The sequence below is a fragment of the Crinia signifera genome, chromosome 5, assembly GCF_055691185.1.
Source record: "Crinia signifera chromosome 5, ASM5569118v1, whole genome shotgun sequence".
Taxonomy (NCBI): Eukaryota; Metazoa; Chordata; class Amphibia; order Anura; family Myobatrachidae; genus Crinia; species Crinia signifera.
Window position 1 is genome coordinate 163,155,770 of NC_139221.1, and position 17,041 is coordinate 163,172,810.

Sequence of the window (17,041 nt, forward strand, 5' to 3'; positions counted from 1 at the left end):
AGATGCCAATCATATATTAAGATGGAAGTCCAGATAAAGAAAATGTTGTCCCTCCTGGAATGGATCATGTTGAGAGATATGTACAAGGTATCATGCAGCTCCCCTAACGTCCCCCCCTCGCTTTACCCTGACCCACTGTCTTAAGTCCCCCTGACGCCCCCAAGCCAAAATATGGCCCTGGATTCACAGACCAAACTCATCCTCTGCTTGACAATACCTGCCAACCGTCAAGATTTCAACAGACAGTCATGCTATTTAGGGTGTCGGGAGAGGCTGAGGCAGACTATATGCATCTGAAGTGCTGGGCTGCCCCATAGCATGATGAGAATGGGTGCATGTCCCTAAAACGGCACACCAGGGGGGGGCCCTTGTAGATGTGAGAAGACTGCGTTGGATATCAGAATTAGAAGTTACCGTATATACTCAAGTATAAGTCGACCCGAATATAAGCCGAGGCACCTAATTTTACAACAAAAAAACTGGGGAAAATGATTGACTCAAGTGGGACCCTCACTCGAGTACAAGCCGAGGGGGTCCTTTTCAGCATAAAAAATGTTTTGAAAAAGTAGGCTTATACTCGAGTATATATGGTATGCTATCATTTTAAGTAAACTTTTATTGCATATTAATAAATGCAGCTTTAGAACTTACTTATTATAGTATCATAGTTATAGACTGAAATTATTAAATTAGTATTAACATTGTGCTTTATAACTATACTGTTTGGATAATGTCAGTCAGACAGAGGACTAAAGGTGCCCATACACGTTACAATTATTGTATACAATATTGTATACAATATCGCCTCTCGGTTTTGCGATGAGATGAGATCTAGTACAAAAAGTATGTGCAGCACATACTTTTTGTACTAGATCTCATCTCATCGCAAAACTGAGATGCGATATTGTATATTGTATACAATAATTGTAACGGCAACTTTAGGGCTAGATAAGCCACATTCTGGAAAGCTTATGAGGTGTATAATTGTGTGTGCTGTTCCCCTTTAACAGTATAACAAATGTTCCCTAAGATAAATTGTTTGCTATTTTCCACTCTGAAACTGTCAGCTGGTCCTTTGCCAATGAAACTCTAAAGACGTTTCATGCATTTATGAAAGGGACTCCAGGAAGAATCTGGCTGCTGCGCTATAACAACAAAATTATACTTAAAATGGTTTTTCCTTTTGCAGAAAGGAAGATAGAGCAACACACCTTTCCACCTGTTGTATTAAACAAGGCTCCTTTATTCTTCTACACATTTATTATCCTCACGGTATACATAGCCAGTGTGTATTCAAACAGTAACTTACTTTGTGTGTAATCTCTGCTGTCATAAGGCTATGCAACCATAGGTTACTAAAAGAAATACCACTGGGCTGCTCACGCACATAGAACAATGTAGCAACTAGAACTCACTGACAATGCTGGGTTCAGACCATCTTGGGCTCAGATCGGTAAAGTATTCTAGAAAAGGGCTAACTTCAGCATTATGTATTTTTAAAGTACAGTTTGTACTGTTACCAACTGTCACCACAGGTCAATCATTAACTGCGTCATGCAGGCAGCAGTGATCTGACAGGTATATTGCTAGATCACGCATGAGTAGAGATGAGAAATAACTGCAGGGAAATGTATCTTTTGCCTAGTTTCAAACAGGCTGTTCTGTAGATGAACTGTTGTTTGAAGCTGGGTAGACGATGGACAATGCGCTCCATGAGCAACATCAAAGAACGATTTCCCTTGAACTTCCCGGGGTCCTAGAAAAATGATATTGTGTTACACACTGAATATATATATATATATATATATATATAGATAATTGAAAGACTGCGCTTAGCTGTTAGACCCTCAGGGTGCCAGTATGGAAAGTCCCTTATGTATGTCACGAAGGGATGGGGTACACCAAAGTCCAGTTTTCTAAGGACCTGCAAGCTCTTCTCTCTCAGGAGGCACAATACTCTGGAATCCACAGAGCCAAAGATATCTAGAAATGGGCAGAAAGAAGGCGCTTCATGGTGTAATATTTCAAAGTATGAAATTTATTAAAAATGTTTTCCCGGATGTAGGCAAGATAAAACTCGTACCACATATAAAAACACTGTGGACTGGGTACCACAAGGCATGGGTTTTAAAACCAATGGCATAAGCTGCTCACACAGTACCAGGACCAGGACCTCGCTTGGACTCAAAACGCCGCAGAGCTGGGTTGCAGGGAAGCGTAGAGATTCACAGCACGTCGGGGACACCAGTAACCAGGGCAGCTAGAGCGTCGTAGGCCACGCCCTGACGCGTTTCGTCACTTGCGGACTTCGTCAGAGGGCGTGGCTACAACGTACGCTCATAATGTTTATATAGGGATAATCCTGTCATAAAGAGCGGGTAAATTGGAGGTAATGAGAATCAAGTGTAAGGGGGCGGGTAGGTGGCGTGCGCGTAATAGCGTTGGACGCAGGTGGGAGGTATCTAAACCACCAGCGTGCCACACTACAGGACAGGGAAAGGTACAGAGCGGCAACGTCATAGCATGACGCGTAGCTGTAGCGTGATAGGCCTAACGGTCATCACGTGGTAGATGCTGTCCTATAGAGCAGGGAAAGAACGGACGCGTCAGCGTAATGACGCGTGACTGTTACGTGATAAGCCGTTCGGCATCACATGATCGCCGGGTCAGCACCCCATAGGGCAATGCTGATGGCGGCTAAGCGTAAGCATAAGGGGCAATACACAGTTATTAAAGTAATACGTTGCCATAACAACAATATAAACAATGGGGAGCGCAACTTGGTAATCGGCATCCACTCCCCACTGTCTAGTTCTAACATTGAAATAAATATGCACTACGTACAAAATGGGCTATATAATTAAGGAAAAACTGTAACAAGTGAATATAGAAAATAATATATAAACCGCTCGTTATCCAACTATAGGGCTACAGAGAGCCTCGTTGCCATGGTGACAGCATGTCCAGTGACATGCGTCAAGTGGGAGCTAAAAATCTATAAGTAGCTTTTAAATGAAAATTAGACTTAATAATTAAATTAGAGGCCGGGCAGTACAGTTAACAGAGCCACCGGAAAAAATACATAAATATAAAAAATATATAGAAAAAAATGTGTGTGCACAAATTTAATACATGGGGGGACACAGGAAATTTTTTTTATATAAAAAGTCCTTATATGTGCCAGCAGCATATCTCACTGGTGTACATAATAAATTAAAAACATATATATCGAATCCCAGTACATGAAAATATAAATATACATCAATTTCATCTAGGGAATACAAATATCAACAGGTACATATATCCAGTATATAATATACTACGTATGATCACATATACACCATATAGGACATTTTAATGTCCATACTGAGTTCTACAACTCTTAATCTCGTATTGGATCACCTTAAAAACGGTACAAGAAACACGGTACAAAGAGCATGATACAAAGAACACCGGAAGGGAAATCCATTTTTTAGTCCTATTTTTCTAGACCCTAAGGTAAATTCGAACAAACATATAAAGAAACATATATATGAAAAAATATATATATAAAAAAATATATATATATATACAAGAATACAGGGAACAATGAATCCATAAGATAAATATACAAACATATGCAGATGCGGGAAACACTAATTTCGAAAGGGAACATTTGTGAGAGAACTGACCATTTTAGTTAATGAACGGGGTAATTTCATACCCTTCGTTCAACCCATTGGGTACCAATGTATTCAGCCTCAGTATCCAAATGGTTTCCCGTTTGAGCAAAAATTTGTCGTGGTCACCCCCTCTTTTGCTGTGTTGAACTAATTCGATACCTTTACAGGTTAACGATTTGGGGTCACAACCATGACTCTCTTTGAAATGCAGAGGCACGCTGTGGTTCATGACCCCATGTTTAATATTCCGGAGGTGCTCCAATACTCTCACCTTGAAGCACCTCTTAGTTTTGCCAACATACTTCAACCCACACCCACATGTGAGTAGATATACCACCGAAGTGGAATTACAATTTATAAAGCTATTGACCTTTATATTAGTACCTTCAATTTCAGGGCCTTTTTGCATATATTGGCAAATTTTACAGCGGTTACACGGGTAACTACCCTTTAAACTGAGAAATGTCTGCGAAGGTGGATTCACATTTTCCAGTTGGCTTTTGGAAATCAAAGTTTTAAGGGTTTTGGCTCGACGGAAGACCATTTTGGGGTTCTCTGAAATATGGTCACCTAAAATGGGGTCCAACTTCAGGACACCCCAATGCTTCCTAAAGATGTGTTTAAGTTCTTTTTCGTGTGAATTATATTGAGTTACAAACATAATGTCATTACCAGTACTGGACTCAGGTGCAGTAGTTAGGATAGGATTTTTTGGTTGGAACAATTTGTTCCTATCCAACAGACGTGCCCTTTTAAGGGCCCCATCAACAACACTATGTGGATATCCCTTCTCGTTGAACCTGTTGACGTATACTGCTGCTTGTTCATCAAACCGTGCGATGCTAGAACAGTTCCTCCTTAGTCTCAAGAACTGTGAGTAAGGGATGTTCTTCTTCCAAGCGCCCAAATGGCAGCTTGAATATTCAAGGTAGCTGTTCGCATCAACACATTTGAAGAACGTGGAGGTTTGGATAGACTTCTCCACAGGGAAATTGCAAACATCGAGAACAATATCCAAGAATTCAATACGGGTGCGATGAAATACTGATGTGAACTTCAAGTTATATTCATTAACATTAAGGCAATCAACAAATTCATCAAAGGAGGATTTCTCTCCCTTCCAAACAATAATAATATCGTCAATATACCTTTTTATGAAAATGACATTGGTACTAAACTCATCTTTAATGGTGGCAGTTTCCCACTCAGCCATATACACATTGGCAAGGCTAGGGGCACAAATCGTGCCCATAGCCGTGCCACATGTCTGCAGGTACCAGTCACCCAGGAATTCGAAATAGTTAAATTGAAGTACAAATCTAAGACAATCACAGATGAATTTTTGTCTGGGGGCAGATATTTCAGGGTCCAGGCTCAGGCGGTTAGCAACAGCCTGAATCCCCTTCTCATGGGGAATACTTGTATAAAGAGCCTGCACATCTATCGTGGCAAAGGCAAAGCTCTCTTCCCACTCAATATCTGCAATCATTTCCAAGAGATGGGAAGAATCACGTACATAGGTGTTGATAAGGGGTACATATTTTTTTATATACGTATCCACGTATTCAGAGACACGAGAGGTTAGTGACCCCACCCCGGCCACAATAGGGCGACCAGGAGGCGGCACCAACCCTTTGTGCATCTTGGGCAAGTGGTAAAACGTTGCCAGGTTGGGGGTGTTGTTAAACAGATATTTGAATTCATTCTGACAGAGAATTCTCTCTGACAGACCCCTCCTAAGAATAACCTCCAGATGGACAAGGTATTCACTGGTGGGATCAGCTCCCAACTTAGCATAAGATTTATCATCCAGCAACAGTTTATATGCCTCGGATATATAAACATCCCTATCGAGCACAACAACTCCCCCGCCTTTGTCGGCGCTCTTAATAACTATTGAGCTATCAGTTTGTAAGCTTTTGATAGCTTGACTTTCCTTAAAGGTAACATTTGATTCATTGTTATTTTTTACATTTAGTTTGTGAAGGTCTTTTTTGACCAATTCAGTAAATAAGTCGACATATGGTCCACGGGATTCTAGTGGATAGTATGTCGACTTTAATTTCAAATTCGAATTTAGAGGGTCTGAAAGTACATCCAACGTGGCCTCGGGAAGCGGTTTCCTAAGGAAGTGGCGCTTCAATGTTAAACGCCTAGCAAATAAATTGAGGTCAATTTGTAAATCCTCTTTGTTTGCTCCACTAGTAGGTGCAAACGATAGTCCTTTCTGTAGGACCGACATTTCAGTGTCATTCAACACCCTTTTTGAAAGGTTAAATACTCCTCTAATATTGTTGAGGGGGTCGGGGTTAATTCTCTCTGAGGCACTAGATGAAGGGTTAACTATTGGACCATCCTCTGTTTGGCCTCCCTTCTTGGAATTTCCTTTTCCTCGCCTTCCCCTAGTCTTCTTTTTAACCTTAGGGGAGTGCGATTCGGTGTCGACACCTGTATGGCGTCGTACTGGCCCACATCTAAAAAACGCCCATTCTCATATTCAGGGCGCAGGGCATCAAATCTATTCCTAAAGGGGCCTTTCTCCTGGGCATTCCTTTGGAATACTGGCTCATCCCACCTATTTTTCGGGTGCCTATTTTGTCGGTGGTAAGTATTTCTATTATTACGGGATTTAAGAGGCACTTGCTGCCAGTGCTCATGTCTCTCGTCATTATGGTCCTCCTGAAACCTCTCGGAGCGGCCATCCCGCCTGTAACCGGTCCTAACTGGTGTTATGAAGGAACCACGTCTTTGTCTAGAATTTTGCCAATTTTGTTTTGAATTTTGTTTTGGAGGGTGTCTATCAATGGGGACATTTGAATGATTAGTTACACCAACCTTTGTCGGCTGCCAAGATCTTACTTTATTATTTTCATAATCACCCCTATCCCTGGCAAACTTTCTTTGTTTGGTATCTACAATTTTAGATTCAATATTTGATACCTTTTTATCAATCTCTGATTTTGCCTCAGATAATGAATCTTTGGAGTGGGAGGCTTCAAGTATGGGAACAAGAGCTGCCAACTGTTGTTCTATATCATTAAACATTTTTTTCTTTTCACTAATGAGCAGTCTCATCAGGGACATGGAGCACTCATCCAGAATGCCGTTCCATTCCCGGATGAACTGCTCATTCTCAATGTTTACAGTGGGATTTTTTACTAGCCTCAGGCCCCTAGGGATCCTACCGCAGTTGACATAACTGTCCAGGCTTTTTATGTCCCACCATGTCTTTGCCTCCTTGATCAGAAGACGCTCTAAATCAAGGAGGTTACTATTATTCTCATTACCAGCCATTTGTGTTTATATTGTTGTTATGGCAACGTATTACTTTAATAACTGTGTATTGCCCCTTATGCTTACGCTTAGCCGCCATCAGCATTGCCCTATGGGGTGCTGACCCGGCGATCATGTGATGCCGAACGGCCTATCACGTAACAGTCACGCGTCATTACGCTGACGCGTCCGTTCTTTCCCTGCTCTATAGGACAGCATCTACCACGTGATGACCGTTAGGCCTATCACGCTACAGCTACGCGTCATGCTATGACGCTGCCGCTCTGTACCTTTCCCTGTCCTGTAGTGTGGCACGCTGGTGGTTTAGATACCTCCCACCTGCGTCCAACGCTATTACGCGCACGCCACCTACCCGCCCCCTTACACTTGATTCTCATTACCTCCAATTTACCCGCTCTTTATGACAGGATTATCCCTATATAAACATTATGAGTGTACGTTGTAGCCACGCCCTCTGACGAAGTCCGCAAGTGACGAAACGCGTCAGGGCGTGGCCTACGACGCTCTAGCTGCCCTGGTTACTGGTGTCCCCGACGTGCTGTGAATCTCTACGCTTCCCTGCAACCCAGCTCTGCGGCGTTTTGAGTCCAAGCGAGGTCCTGGTCCTGGTACTGTGTGAGCAGCTTATGCCATTGGTTTTAAAACCCATGCCTTGTGGTACCCAGTCCACAGTGTTTTTATATGTGGTACGAGTTTTATCTTGCCTACATCCGGGAAAACATTTTTAATAAATTTCATACTTTGAAATATTACACCATGAAGCGCCTTCTTTCTGCCCATTTCTAGATATATATATATATATATATATATATATATATATATATATATATATATATATATATATATAGTTCAGTGATGTCATCCTGTCCCCATGCAGTTGTTGATAATATAGTCAAAATTGTTCATACAAAATTGTTAACGATATTGCAAACGATATCGCTCAGAAGGGCCAAAATGAGCAATATTGTTTCAAATATTGGTGAAGCTGCATACACACTGGGTTTTTGCCCAGAATGTATGTACAGCGATGATGGGGAAAAAAATCGCTGGGCTGAAAATCGTTCAGTGCATAAACACTGTCGACCACTAGGGGTCAACAGTGACTAGGTCGACACCTTGAAATGGTCGACATATTCAATGTCGATATTGACAAAAGGTCAACGCAAGCTTATGGTCGAAATAGATATGGTGCTAGGAGGTAATAATGCTACTCACTATAACAACAGTGGTGCTTATTACGGACCTTATTCTGGTCCACACGCAAATCTGCAAAATTTGTTGCGTGTGGATGTAACACCTCCCGTAGGGCCGCCTGCCTGCCCTCGCATGCAGCGATCCCGCGCACGGCTGCAAATGGTTGTTTAGCATTACAAATCATTTGACGGTCAGCGACCATTGAATGATTTCTCCAGCGCTCACAGAGCTAAGATACCTCTCTGGTGTCTTACCTTTGCGAGCGCCCTGTGCGGGAAGACGGTGGGCAGCTGACATCCGCTGACTTCAGCTGCCCGCCCCTCGCCCCCCTGTCACCAGCCCATTTGCATTGGAACGCCCAGTATTTTCATGGGAATACCCATGAAATGCTGGGCTTTCCCATGGGCTCTGCCAACCCCCCCCCCCCCCCCCACACACACACACACACACCCCTTGCCACCTCCCCACACCGCTAGGTGCAAGCGGGATGGGGTACAGGCAGTTTGCCGCGCCTGCTCACACCAAGCGTCTGTACATGGGCTTACGCTAAAAACCGGTCCCCTGTGCAAATGCGCGGAGGAACGATTACACCAGAATAACCCCCTAAATGTAAAGTTTGACTCTTCCGATATAAATGGTAGACAATGTCTAGGTCGACAATCACTAGGTCGACAATGACTGAAGGACAACACAAGCAAAAGTTCGACAATGAAAGGTCAACAAAAGTTACCTAGTTGGACACAGATTGTTACCTTTGTTATACAAAACAAATCTGCCCTTGAAAGAACAGAATAACCAAAATATACAGTATGGTAGCTACAGACAGCTTTACATTACAACCTGGGGCAATAAACCAACTATACACCCACTGAGAACAATTCATGTTGCTTTTGGAGAAAGATTTCAAAAGAAACCCACACAAGCTCTCTGGGACAGAATCACTAACTGGCAAAATGTCAATGGTAAACAGTAATAGAAAATCAGGGTACTTATGTAGTATCTGGGCGCCCGATTTTTTTATTGTATGCCTTAAGTTAAGGCATACAATCAGATGCGATGCGATGCGATATTGCATCGCATCGCATGCGACCATCGGATGCGATGCGATGACCCGATTTTTCCATAGGAATCAATGTTAAAATGGTCTGAGTCCATTTTAACATGGAATTCAATGGGAAAAAGGGGTCCTTTTCATACCCCTAATATCCAAGTGGGCACGGAGTTGGATATAAACCTGTGGCGAGCGTAGCGAGCCACCGAGCCCGAAGCGTGGCGAGCGAAGCGTGGCGAGCGGACGGTAGTCTCTGTCCCCTCGCGGGGCTCGCTACGCTCGCCACGCTTCGGGCTCGGTGGCTTGCCACAGGTTTATATCCAACTCCATGCCCACTTGGATAGTAGGGGTATGAAAAGGACCCCTTTTTCCCATTGAATTCCATGTTAAAATGGACTCAGACCATTTTAACATTGATTCCTATGGAAAAATCGGGTCATCGCATCGCATCCGATGGTCGCATGCGATGCGATGCGATGTGCCCGATCCGACCCGATTTCTAAATCGGGCGCCCAGATACTACATAAGTACCAAAATCAGTCTTCAGGGGCATACAAACAGGGCAATTTCAGTGCCATATCTAAGTGTTCTGACTAGATTGCTTAGAAATGGAGCATGGATTGCTCCGTGTGTATGCCTCCCAGCGATGGTGATGCGTGTCCCACTGCTAAGATTGCAGCATTTTGCCTATTAGCATAGGCAAAACGCTGCTCCACACAGATCGCTCAGCACACATTGTGGGTGCGCAATGATGTGTTCTAAGCTATCCATGCTTAAGCACATAGCTCAGCACCGGCTCCCCCGTCGGTGTACGGGGCTTTAGTATTGCTGAATTTTAATTAAAAACTCCTTAAGACCAGATAATGAAAACTAGCTCACAAATGTAAATAAATGATTTTTTTTCAACTCTTTCACACATATTACATTTGGATTCACATCTACACAGAAATAAATTCCAAAAAGTGCACATGAAATACTAGAAATCCCATAAACAGTGAAGCACGATAAACAGAACTGATGAGAGAACGCCCCATACTGAAGAGAAACCAAACAGGATCAGCACAACAATAAAGAAGATAACATAAAGGACATGTTTTAATTTCACATGAAGCAGAATAAACTGACAGAACACAATCAAATTATCACTGCAAATTATCACTGCACAGGAAGTCTTCTCAAACCCTGGTAAATCCAATTAGCCCCAATAAGTATTTGGACACAAAAAATTTACTTTTCTGCATTTTGGGACTGGTTCAGACCCGCTCACTAGGCAGTTTACACTCGCTGTCTTTCGAGCGGTTAAAGCCTGAGGAGCTGATTCTCCCTGTTCCAATGAAATCTGAATCAGGCCCTTTGTTTCTTTGGACAATTCAATTAGAGGTAGTTTTTTTTTGCGCTTGCAAAATTAGCTGTTATAGGTAAAAAAAAAAAAAAAAGTCAGAGCACATGTAATAGGGTCTGAGTTTTTTTAAAGTGGCAATCATTTACAGGGCGAAACTTGCTGTGTAAATGTTTGCCGTTTTTAAAAACGTCTGAGATGGGCCGGCATTCCATACCTCCGGAAAACTCAGACATTGCCTTCTAATCGATTGCCACTTTAAAAAAAAAAAAACAGTCGGCCGTTATCCCGCATCGATCGTCATCTGGCAAACTTCGATCCTACCACGAATGCCCCATAGAGTCCATGAATAGTGCAATAGTGTTTTTTTCACTGCCCGATGTGCGAAAACAGGCCAATTATATGGGATTTCTTTTGCAAAGCTTGCTGGGGTCCCGACATCTGTGCTTCGGGGTTAATCCATAAACTACAGCATGACTTTAGAAGCACAAATTAAATTTTATGTGGAAATTAAGTCATCTTCAAAAGTTGAATATATAAATTTTGACTTTCACTGGGGAAACTTTCAAATTAAATATGTTATAGCAAATTGCTATTTAGAAAACATATTTTGTTGCACACATTGGGCCTATTAGACATAATTTAAGTATTAGTAAAAAGTACATTGTACAAAATGAAAGCCTTTTTCTAAATATGCAGAGCTGGACGTAAATGTGAAATGCAACCAATTCTATATAGGCAGCAACAATGCCTGTCTCTCTCAGCGAATCATAAGAGCAGGGGAGGAAGGAATGTGACGGGAGGTGTGGCTACACTATGGCTCATATTCTGGTTGACTCGCATGGGGAATTTCGCAGCCTTGCAAGTCCGCCAGACGCCACCCGCACAGCGGACACTCCTGCACCCGCGATCCCCCGCACGGCTGTGAATGGATGATTTGCATAATCAGCGACCATCAAATGGTTTCTCCAGTGCTTGCAGATCTGGGACACCTCTGTGGTGTCTCTGAACTGCGGGTGCCCTGTGCTCTGCTGACATCAGCTGCCCGCCCCCCACACCATCAGGGAATTTCCATGGGAACAACCAGCATTTTCATGGGATTGCTCATGGGTGAATCCCCCGTGCCCGACTTCAGTGTGCAAGCGCTGTTGGCGCTTGCACACAGTGACTACATATGCGCATAAATAACAATGCGCAGTCGCCAAAAATCGGTTTGCACAGGGGGACCGATTCAATCAGAATCACCCCATGTGTTCAATCTGCTGCTAGAATCAAAAAAAATATACTGTAGTGCTATGGATTGTTTGAGCACTAGGTAAACCACTAATGGTTGACACCTAAGAATGGATGGCATAAACTAGGTCGACAATGACAGAAGGTTGACACAAGCAAAAGACTGACAAGAACATGGTCGACACCGGAAAAGGTTGAAGCAATTCTTCATGTTTTTGGTGTCTATGTCGACATGGACACCATATAAGTGTATTCTCAGGTGTCAACCTAATCACCATTAGTATTTGACCTAGTTAAAGTCGACCCAGACATTGTCAAACTGTTGACGGATACCCTTGCTAGGGCGCCTTGGGATGGTGGTTCAGATGCGCTGCTGCTGCTGCTCAGAGTCTGTTCTCTTCTCTTTGTGGCCAGAATTCCATGTGCAACAATGTCACTCAACGTGACATTGTGCCTGCTTCAGACCCGTTCGCTGGGCTGTAAATTCTCAAACCCGATCGATTATCGGACTACAGCACATGCGCGTGGTACACAGTGCAGATGCGAGAACCGTCTGAGCGAAGGCTAGCCTTCGCTCGCTGCTTATAGGATGATTGACATACCCTGCGGGCGTTTGGGGCCAGTAAAGCAGCGTTTTCTGAGAGTGCCCCAGGAAATCAGACAGAAGCCGGCAGGGTGACTGTGCCTCACCCCCAGGCAAAAACACCCAGGCAATTGCCCTGCTTACCCACCACTAACACTAACACTGTCACTAATTCATTATACATCTAAATGAAGTTCTCATGTGCTATTCTGGCAGGGCCGGCGCCACCACTAGGCAAATCTAGGCATTTGCCTAGGGCGCCGGCCACTGGAGGGCGGCATTTTGCCCCCCCCCCCCCTGCCGCCCGGGTACCTGTCCTACGGCGCTGTGTATTTAAATCTGGCGGCGGAGGCAGTGGGGGTCCCTGCAGTCCATTAGAAATAATGAGCGCTATCCACTGGGCTATACGGAAGCGCTTCTGTTGTGAAAACACTGGCAGCACGGCGCACGCTGATCTCAGCCAATCAGCGTGCTGCCAGTGTTTTCACAACAGACGCGCTTCCGTATAGCCCAGCGGATAGCGCTCGTTATTTCTAATGGACTGCAGGGACCCCCGCTGCCTCCGCCGCCAGATTTAAATGCCAGATTTAAATACACAGCGCCGCAGGACAGGTACACCCCCCCCCCCCCCCCCCCGCACCGGGGCGCCCCAACCCCGACTCGCCTGGGGCGCTCCGGTGCCTTGCACCGGCCCTGTATTCTGGCCATGCAAATATCCAGTATAAATATAAAAGGGGGAATTCAATTGCAGGTGAAGCATCAGTGCGGCAATAGTCACGCTTTACAGCAGCCAAATATGCATTGTGATACCCCATAGACCATCTTTTGTAATATAAACATATGTTTTATAAATAATTTGCAATGTTTATACTAACATATTCTCAAACAGCTGTTCTAATAACAAAGCACTGGGACATATTACAGCAGTGATTTTCAACCTTTTTACCTTGCAGCACACTAAATAAGATTTTTACATTTCCAAGGCACACCATGAGATTCCCACAGGGCAAAACACATTGGCCCACACAGGAAAAAAAAAAAACTTATTGGCCCCATATAAAAAACAATCACACTAGTCCCCACAGGTAACACAAATAAAATACATGGGCCCTTTACATGAAAATAAGAGACCAGTAAATAACAGTTGCACTGGTGTTGGCTGTAAACTTGTTTGAGCATCTCTAGACCTGGGGGCACACTTGAGAACAGCTCAAGGCACACTAGTGTGCCACGGCACAGTGGTTGAAAAACACTGTATTACAGTCTACACCCCATGTCCTTATGTGGAATCTCTGACATATCTGTTCTAATTTTGGGGGAGGCTTAAGAACTCAACAACTGAGGAGAACAGGTGCAACTACTACATATGTCTGCTGTATTCCACACAATGTCTTCTTTGTTTCTTAAATAGGTTTAAGTTATTTCTGTATCTGTTAGACAATATGCACTTCAAGCACTCGCAACCGTTACAGCTTTTTTAGTAAGCCTGGTGATAATGTGGAAGGTTATAAATCAGCTCTTAACTGTAATTTTTCAAACCCAACCTAGGAGCTGTTTGGTTGGTACATAATCGCCTTACTTCATCATTTCACCAGGCTTAATACATCTGCACCAATGTGCATAAAAAAGAAAAACTATTGACTGATCAACAGTGAACAATACAATGCTATGTACAGTATGATTTATTGTCATTTGTTTATTAAAGTTGTCATGTGTTTTAAACTAAACCTTGTTTCTGTAGATCTTCAATTTCTGGTTATTGTGGAAACAAATATTTGAATAGAACATTGTTGTTTTAACCCTTTGAGTGCCAAGGGAATTTGTCAAAATAGGTGTGAAAATTGCCAAGCAAACCTTTTAACTAGCCCTTTGAGTGCCAATATTGGGTGCAATACTAAATTCAGTGCTTAAAGTGGTCCTGGAGAGGAGGTGGAACCTACCCCCCCCCCTGCAAGCTTTACATGTATGGCATATCCCAAAAACCCATTAAAAGTTTAATGCACAGTGTAAAGCAACCCAACACCAGAACAAAACAGAACAGGCATGCCGCAAAATATAGGGCATGGCTTTGTGGGACTGAGGATTATGTACACTGTAATGCCCATTACACATAAGTCCCGCTTACCTACATGCTCATTGATAGGGTTTTCTTGCTCAATGACAGAAGTTTCATGCACCGTGCCAGGGGTTTCCTGCACAGTGCCAGGGTTTCATGCACAGTGCCAGGAGTTTCATGCATGGTGATGGGTTATATGCACAGTGGAAGGGGTCTTATCTGGCTGGCCACAGAATTAAGGGGAAGGATCTGGCTGCTCTGTGAACACCATTACTAGAAATTCAAGAACCACAGTGCTTGTAGCAAGCAATCCCCCAGGATAGGGTAGTTATAGGCCAGGAGGGTGGGAGGGTGTCAAAGTCTTGTTGTTTGTTGCAGCCAGCAATCCCCCAGGAGAGGTTAGATTACCTATCCTCTCCTGGAGGATTAGTGCTGGCTGCAAGCAGTGCAGTTCTGTAGTTATTATACAATGAACAAACAAACCTCTGACACCCCCCAGGAGTATAATAACTACAGAACTGCACTGCTTGCAGCCAGCACTAATCCCCCAGAAGAGGATGCATCATCTAGTACTGTGAAAGACAGCCCCTGAGTGCGGGAGCATGTCCGGGGGCCTGGCCGCGTGATGTCATGATGCGACGCACACTGCCGGATCCGCAATGCACTACTGGGAACAGGTGTACTGCCAGGCAAGAATTTCATCGCTACACCCAGCGGGCCCCATCCCAATGCATAGCAAGCTAGCCAGAGTGTTGAACAGCGGGGCAAGGTGAGCACATTGAGGTGGAACCGTTCCACCTCCAAAATGGAACCGCCGAAATGCAGTTCTGCCCTGTTCCGGCTCACTTTAACCCCTGACTAAACTTCAATTAATTGACTTGGCTGTATCTGTATTTATTTATTTATACTGAAAGAAGTCGCTGTGATCGATGTTGGCATTTTTTGTGGATATTTTAAGGATCGCTCACAGCAATGTTGGCACTCAAATGGTTAAATAAAACTCAAAGAGAAATAAAGTACAGGTTGAGTATCCCGTATCCGTGTATCCATTATCCGAATTATTCCAAAAACCGTGGGGTTTTTTTGTTTTGTTTTTTTTACCCCCCTAACCCTCTTTTCATACTTACCAAGTCCCAGGGCGTCCACAGCAGGCCTCCGGCATCTTCTCCAGGGCTTCCAGCGGTCCCAGGAATGCATTGCGCGAGTGTGCACGCGCGCCGGTGACGTCACCGGTGCGCGCGCACACCCGTGCAATGCATTCCTGGGACCGCTGGAGACCCAGAGAAGATGCCGGAGGCCTGCTGTGGATGCCCGGGGACTGCGTGGACACCGAGGGACCACCAGACACCATCAGGGGACAGGTAAGTAAGCCTAAAAAAAATATTCTAAACACCGAAAAAATTCCCTATCCGGAATGCTCATGGTCCCGAGCATTTCGGATAAGGGATACTCAACCTGTACCAACCAATCACCTTTATTTCCTTGCATTTTTATTCTCAGAAAATATAGCTACAGTAGTGAGAACGGATCTAATGTACTGGTTTTTACAACTAAAATAAAAGCAGGGAAGATTTGTTGCCAGGGCTGACTTCACATACATGCCTGGGTTTTCTGTTTCAAACATTCTTGCAGTGCTGCAGACTGGTTATTGTGATTTGAATATGCAAATAAATGTTCTTAAAACTTATGATGAAACAGCATGGATCACTAATACATAGGCTGCTATTTCACAACTACATACGAAGACTACACTTCCAGTCCACAAGTATTAGTGGTATACTATATTGTCGATTTTCTCCACATGTACAGTGGCTGACAAAAAAAAAATGCAATTGTAAAGGCCCTCATCTAGTTGTGCGATTTGGGCCCTTCCATCTGATTCCTTAGCATCGGGCTGAGGTATCGGCTGAAAAGGACCCAAACAGCACGTGCTAACCCTCCAAACACGCTGTGATGTTGTCTAGCAGCGGCAGCACAGAGTACGTTTATTATGTCCGTCATTAAGACGTTTAGACATTAAGTACTCTGCAAAAACGTTTTTTAATTTGTTTTTAGTTGCACTTTTTGTTTGTATAATAGCCCTGTAATGCCTTGGTATGTGATTATTACCGTTATTAATGTGTGCCTTATTGTCCACACACTGCTAGGCAACATCACAGCGTGTTTGTATGGGCAGAGTGATGTCACCATCCGGCGCCGCCAGCTCGCACTAGTGAGCTAAGATGCAGAGCAGGAGAAAGCTACTTCCGGGTTTTTCGGCAGCGCTGGACAGGTAAGCTCACTCATTTTTTTTTAATCTGTGTCACTGTTTTGGCTATATATTGTGTGTTATGACAGTTGTATTTTATCCTTGAGCTCCTGAAGACAGGGGATCTTTCCCCGAAACGCGTAGGGCGTAATAAAGGAATTTTACTTGAATTACAAGCCTGCTGAGTGCCGCTGATTTATCCATCCCATATCTGGACTGATACAAAGCCCACGGAGGGCACCTGCAGCAAGGTACACTGGATATAATAGGAGTGCCGGGTCTACCCATATCTGTTTAACTTTGGTCCACCAAGTAACACAGTGGACACTGATTCACCAAGGCACCCAGATCCAAGTTTCTTTTGGCCGTCCAAAAGTGGAT

At 43.8% G+C, this 17,041-nt stretch overlaps 1 protein-coding gene across 2 annotated transcripts in view; it reads right to left on the reverse strand.

The window, feature by feature from the left end:
- The window catches only part of COBL (cordon-bleu WH2 repeat protein), a 482,604-nt gene that overhangs the window by 448,459 nt on the left and 17,104 nt on the right, over positions 1 to 17,041 (reverse strand). The gene's annotated exons all lie outside the window — the stretch shown is intronic.